The following is a 7,048-nucleotide window of genomic DNA, read 5'->3' on the forward strand; positions in this document are numbered from 1 at the left end:
AGAGTGGGAGAGAGCACACGGAGCGGACATCCTCACAAGGTTGGCATTCATTATCGATGGGCAAGAGGAAGTCCTCGAGAGAAGGGGGTGGATGGGGTGAGTGGGGAGTGTCTTTCTCTCTCTCTCTCTCTCTCTCTCTCTCTCTCTCTCTCAGGCTCTTGCTCTGTCTTTTTTTCTCTCTCCCTATCTCTCGGTTATCTCTCTCACTTTATTTTATTTTAGCTCTTCTCTTTTCTTCTCGATATCTCTCTCACTTTCACCTTTATGTACCCCTCCAACCAAAACATTGCACCCCTCCTCAAACAGCTGTCTGTTCAGTGTGACTGTGTCTGGCCTTCCCCTCCACCACTTCCCAGCAAAAACAACAAAACAGCACTTAGTCACAATGTGTTTGGATAGTCAAAGTCACCTCCATTAGACAAACACAGACACACACACACATACACACACATACACGTGCGCGCACAGATACGCACATACACACACACACACACACACTGACATGTTACATTCTTGAGGTCAGATGACAGATCGTTAGCCTTTCTGAAGATTCTTTGTGTAAATAAATCTTCTAAATTAGCAGGGTTAAAGTGAGAAAAAAAAAAGTATTTTAAGCTTTTCCTTGTGAACTCTGCAGTGACTCTCACAGTTGGACTGAGGGGATATGTGAGTTTGACCAAGACTTCTCTAGGAGGAAGTTTTCCGACGTCATCCAGGCATTTCAAAGTGAGAGATGAAAAACACACACCCCTCATTCCACCCCCCACCCTGAACAAACCTGGTGAACCCCCCAAAAAAGACGAACAGAGTCTGAAATAAACTGCCAAATCACATTGTCCATTCTCATTGAAACTAAAGTGTGTGTGTGTGTATATATATATATATATATATATATATATATATATATATGTATATATGTATATATATGTGTGTGTGTGTGTGTGTGTGTGTGTGTGTGTGTGTATATATATATATATATATATATATATATATATATGTATATATATATCCCTTTTAAACAATGCTTTGAAGTGGGTGTGAAACATGATAAAATGTTTTGGTTGTTTGAGATCTTTTTATTTTGTGTGATGTTTTTATTTCTTACCAGCTGAAATTGTCCTTGAGCCCCCCCTCTGTATGCACGACTGTTCTGGAACCTCATTCATCACATTAACTGTTGTTTCAGTGTGATGTTGGAAAGGTTCACCGGGCCTTCATAAATATGATTTAACTCATGTCATAAATTAGTTTATTTAAAGGACTTCTGTGAAGAATTCTGTGAAGAATTTTTCTACAGCTTTTGTCAGTGTACTACTGGCTAGTTGAATGTACCCAAATATTTTTTTTCTGTCATTTTTTATTATTACTAACAACTATGACTCTCTTTGAAACTATTTGAAACTATCTGAAGAGATTCCATAGCTATCAACAATCACCCCAACATTTTCTTGCATCATCTCTAAAACCATATGGATTCTCACACAAAATCAGGTGATCGGTGAAACTTTTCAGAAGTCTGGTCTTCAAAAATTTTTGAGCAACTACAATAAAAAAAAGGAAAGAAAGAAAGAAAGAAAGCAGAGAAACTGGGGAGTAGTAATTGTAAGACTGGGGATCTCCTAATTTAAAGAGGGAGATGGATAACCTTAACTGCTAATAATAAATAAACTTGCCTTGACTTGCCTTGCCTAAAATCTTTACATACAATACCAAACTGAAATAATTCAACTCTGGAGGGTCAGTCCAAGTTTAACCTTCAAAAGAGAATTGTGACTGGGGAAACACCAAAGATTTTTTGTTTGTTCACAACCTGATTATTGGCTTTCCATGTGGACCTCATACTAATAGCAGATTATTTAGGTTCTTTAAATTTATTGATAAAATCTGCTTTTATAAGTGAATGACTGTATTTGTTATCCATGCCTGTAAATGGTTGTTTTCAGTGGTGCTTTGTTTGAGAGGCCTTTCTTATGTAATTGATTTATGTTTAAGAGTTGAATAAAACCTGGAGCAGACCACGGTTTTCTGGCAACTTTCTAACACTTCAGACCTTGACCTGTGGGAGTGTTTTCTGAAAGAGTTCATTAGAGTACAGTTCAGAAACCAGCGCCTTGGAAAGTCCCTGGCTCTCCTGTTTGTGCCGCCACATTTATTATTCATATTAGTGTAAACATCTGCCTCACGTGGTCATTTCCATTAGAAATACTTTTAACCTGTAGACAGCCTCTCTACTCCACACTAAACTTAATTTTTGCACACGTCTTAAACTCATCCATATCATAACATTTTACTCTTTTTTTTTTCTTTTTTTAAATTATTTCTTTATTCATGTCCAGTCTTGTGTTTCTTACTTTATAATTACTGATGATTCTTCTTTGAATGGTGTCAATTAACTCTGCATCAGAGGTGCTCAAAGTTTTCCTCCCTCACTTACACAATATTTTGTCATCGATTTATTGTTGTTTTTACGAGTAATCCATCCTGAATGTTTCTAGTGTGTGGATTTGATATTTTTAGATGCATGTAAATAAAACCTATGGTGTGGAAATATATTAATATTGGATCCTAAGAGAGATACATTCCAGTTTTTGTTGTAGCAGCTGAACTGCACAGCCAAACTGATGCTTTAATAGTGCAGAAAATAAACAAAGCACTGAGCACCACAGCTGTGACCAGCTTTAAGGTAATTTTGCCCAGCTGTAAGTTAACTGTGCCCAGCTTTAAGGTAATTTTGCCCAGCTGTAAGTTAACTGTGCCCAGCTTTAAGGTAATTTTGCCCAGCTGTAAGTTAACTGTGCCCAGCTTTAAGGTAATTTTGCCCAGCTGTAAGTTAACTGTGCCCAGCTTTAAGGTAATTTTGCCCAGCTGTAAGTTAACTGTGCCCAGCTTTAAGGTAATTGTGACCAGCTGTAATTTAACTGTGCACGGCTGTATGATAACTGTGTCCAGCCATAAGATAACTATGTCCAGCCATAAGATAACTGTGTCGAGCTGTAAGGTAACTGTTGTGTAACTTGGGGGTTGACCACACTGTGCCCTGTAGTTAATCTCTGTAAGCCAACAACTCTGGAGCATTTGCCCTGTCCAAAAATAATCTCACACACGGATGTTTGAGCAGAGTTCATCCTTTCATTCTGAGGACTCTGTTCTCTTCTCTTTAGCTGAGAAGTACACACATGCCAAGAACATGTCTGCCTTTCTGAGAAACCACAAATTTATTGCCTGTGTAGGGAGGCAGGGACGGAAAGTGCTTTTTGTTAGAGTTGAGGAGAGGAGAGGAGAGGAGTACCGGAGTAAGAACAATAGTGACCAGGGTAAAATATGGCAGAGAGGGTCTCACCTATGACCCCTCCACATGGGACGGTCAGCTTATTTACGCAAACGGACCCCTGCTTTTCACTCAAGCAGCCAATCAGGAAGAGGCGTTTCAGGAAGCAGAAGCCCGGGGGTAAGACACAGGGTCAGCCTGCTGTATTAGACCCTCTCAATCATCCGATCACAGGGCAACGATAAGCATCAAACAGGGTTTTATATAGACTCCACTATAGGACAAAGTTAACGCATTATCTGATCAAACAAAAATCCCATGGCACTGTATTGTCAAAAATCTCAAAACAGTGAGGAGGGGCCAGTCCCACTGTGGGCAAAGCCCATCCACAGTCTCACTGTAAACATCAACATGTTGCTCTGGGTCTGAATACTATTCCTTACAGTGTAGGTATGCGTATTGTACTAGCTTACTCTGTGTGCCTGCGCTCACCTGATGTGTTTACTCTAAAAAAAACAAACATCATTTTTAAACCTAAACCTTTAAACTCTCCCCTCTCTTCTCTTCTCTTCTCTTCTCTTCTCTTCTCTTCTCTTCTCTTCTCTTGTCTTCTCTTCTCTTCTCTTCTCCTCTCCTCTCCTCTCCTCTCCTCTCCTCTCCTCTCCTCTCCTCTCCTCTCTTCTCTTCTCTTCTCTTCTCCTCTCCTCTCCTCTCCTCTCCTCTCCTCTCCTCTCCTCTCCTCTTCTCTTCTCTTCTCTTCTCTTCTCTTCTCTTCTCTTCTCTTCTCTTCTCTTCTCCCCCCTCACTCTATGAATGTACTGAGATGTTTTTGCTGACCAGCTGTGGGAGTTCATTGGTGTGCAGCTCTCACAGTGACCAGGCAAGACTGTTGGAGATTATCTGAGGCAGAGACAGTGGCCAGTGTGATGCACTGTTCCCCCTTTGGAAAACAATAATCATGACTAAATAACAGACCAAAGTTATCTTCCCTCATTGTTGTTTTTGGTTCTGCTTTTTTCAAAACTTCTTTCATGGTCTGACCTAGAAATCAAGTGTGGCATTTGTTTTGTTCAGTGTTTATAACATAAAAAACCTAAATATTCTACTTTGTATTGAATTGTTTTATCATATTGTTTGTATTTATTGTGTTGTTTCTATTGTTGCGTGAAATTGTGGAAGAGAGAGAGAGAGAGAGAGAGAGAGGACCACTGTATGTGATCCACTTGTGTGCTGTGCATCGCGACTGTAGAGTTTTGTCGCCTCCTGCTGGCCTATATCTGGTATGGCAGCCTTGTATCTGTGTATCTCTGTATGTAATAGAAACTCAAACTGGCATTAATTACATAAAATGTGACTAGAGAGGAGTAAATCCCCAATATATGGATACTACACACAGTCAAAAGTTTGGCCACACTTTTTTCTTTATTTTTACTATTTTTATTTTCTACACTGTAGAATAATGCTGAAATTAAAACTATGAAATAACACATATGGAATTATGTAGCAAGCAAAAAAAAGTGCAAACAAAGCACAATGTAGAAAACAGCAAACAGAATATATATGTATGTGTGTGTGTGTGTGTGTGTGTGTGTTCATCATAAATATTCTGTGTGTAGAGAGAGGTTACTGGGTGGATTGACAGATGGAGGACTGAAGGAAGAACAGTCTTTGTAATAGTGAAGTAAAGATTATAATACTTAAATGCCTAAGGGTTGAGAGGAAAGTGTTTATAAAAAAATAAAAGCATTGGTAAGGTTTTGAGAATATCAGACTTTCCTCTGCATTTTACCAGCTTGCATAGCAGTGCCACCTGGAGGCCAAACAGTTTTCACTCCGGATGAGAGAGGCGAAAAACCTTGAATTATCCAAGAGCTTCAATTTTACACAAAAAAAGGGATGAATTTTTATTAATGGAAAATGAAATATTTGTGCAAGATTGGTCTGCAGTGCACCTATTACAGAGAGGGAAAAGAAGGAAATTAATCAAATGTTATATCACCACATTTAATGTATTTTGTGGTAAAGTCAATTTTTTTAAATGTGTGAAAATGCATACAATACATTGAATCCAGAATTTAAAACATAAAATGTAATAATTACAATTTCACAACACTGTGAGAAAAAAATCCAAAATTAACCTCTGAAAAAAATCCAAAATTAACCTTTGTGAAATCCAAAATTAACCTCTGTGAACACATCCTAAGCCTACCTATTAAACCATTTTTGTCCATATATCATGGGAACTGATCATCTGAATTTATCATCATAAATACATCTCCAGAAATATACAATAAAAAAGTACAATACATTAACAAATTGAATACAATACCATGAAACAAACAATCAAATAAAAAAAAAGACCAATAAGAGCAGTTTTGGGATGATCTAAAAAGAAAACTGGGCTGTTCTGGTTCTGCAGAAGCAGAACATCACATGGATTCTGGGTTTAAGAGCAGTAAACGGCATTCCAATTTTTGTGCCTACTCATGGTGCATTGAGAAAAGTGGTTCTGGAGAGCCTTAACGGAGATATTCATCAAAGCATTCAAGCACTAATCCATTTAGATATATATAAGCAGGAAATAGATGATTTTACAGTCAACAAACTACATCAGGTCCCAGTGAAGTACACCACATTTTTTGGTGTAGTTCACATTTTTTATACTGTAAAATAATTAAATCTATCCTGAGTGAAGAAGTAAACTTCTCAGGCAACTTGATTTTGAGTCATTTTGAATGCTTCAGCATGTCATTTAACAGTGACGGTGCACATCTTATTCATACAATATTTGTCAACCAGTATGAGATTAAAAATTCCGATCAGAGTGTGAAACAATCCCAGGATTCCATAGTGGGGGATGCTTCTGTAAAGCTAAACTGTTGAGGCTTCTACGCAGTTTTATTCAGCCAATAAACCAAAACAGTATTCATTTAGTTTTAGAGAGCTGTTAGTTCACTGACTCATTGTGACGGGCAAACAACTTATGATTCGTTAAATGGCCATCAGCATCTTTGGGTAAAACTGAAACACAAGGGACTAAGGGAAGACTAAGATTGAGATTAAGGGGAGTGGACAAACAGATGGGACAAGGAGTAACAGGAAAGGAAATGAGACTGGGAGAAATGAACAAGTGCATGAGCCCATGTGGAGTGAAACTAGGGGAACTGGGTACAGGAGGAGAGTGAGGGAGTAGAGAAAACAGGCTGCATCACCATCAAACCATTACAAATCTTAATCCCATGCCAGTCTCAGACTTGGTGGGTAGCATCATCCAACAGGAGATCTGTGTTGGCACACACTGCCCTCAAGGACCAATCCTAAACCAACACACCACATCTCTGGTTCTGTTCTCACTGAACAATGCTTAACCAGCACGCATTCTGCTTCGGTTCTCACAGACCAATCCTTAACCAGCACACAATGTTCTGCTTCTGTCCTCATAAACCAATCCAAAACCATAATACATTCTGTCTCTATCCTAACATGCCAATCCAAAACCATAACACATTCTGTCTCTATCCTAACATGCCAATCCAAAACCATAACACATTCTGTCTATCCTAACATGGCAATTCAGAACCAGCACACATCCCTGTTTCTTTACATCTATACCCTGACGCATCCATTTAGAAACTAGCTATATACATCAACACAAAACCGATACACATCAGCCAGGAGGGGTTGGACCAGAAAATGATGTGGTTACACAATTCGAACTCTGCGCCAGTCCCTTTAATGGCTCTAACTGTTCCTGGTCTCTCCTCTCCCTGATACCCCTGC

This window comes from Chanos chanos, chromosome 8, assembly GCF_902362185.1.
Source record: "Chanos chanos chromosome 8, fChaCha1.1, whole genome shotgun sequence".
In the NCBI taxonomy this organism is placed as follows: domain Eukaryota; kingdom Metazoa; phylum Chordata; class Actinopteri; order Gonorynchiformes; family Chanidae; genus Chanos; species Chanos chanos.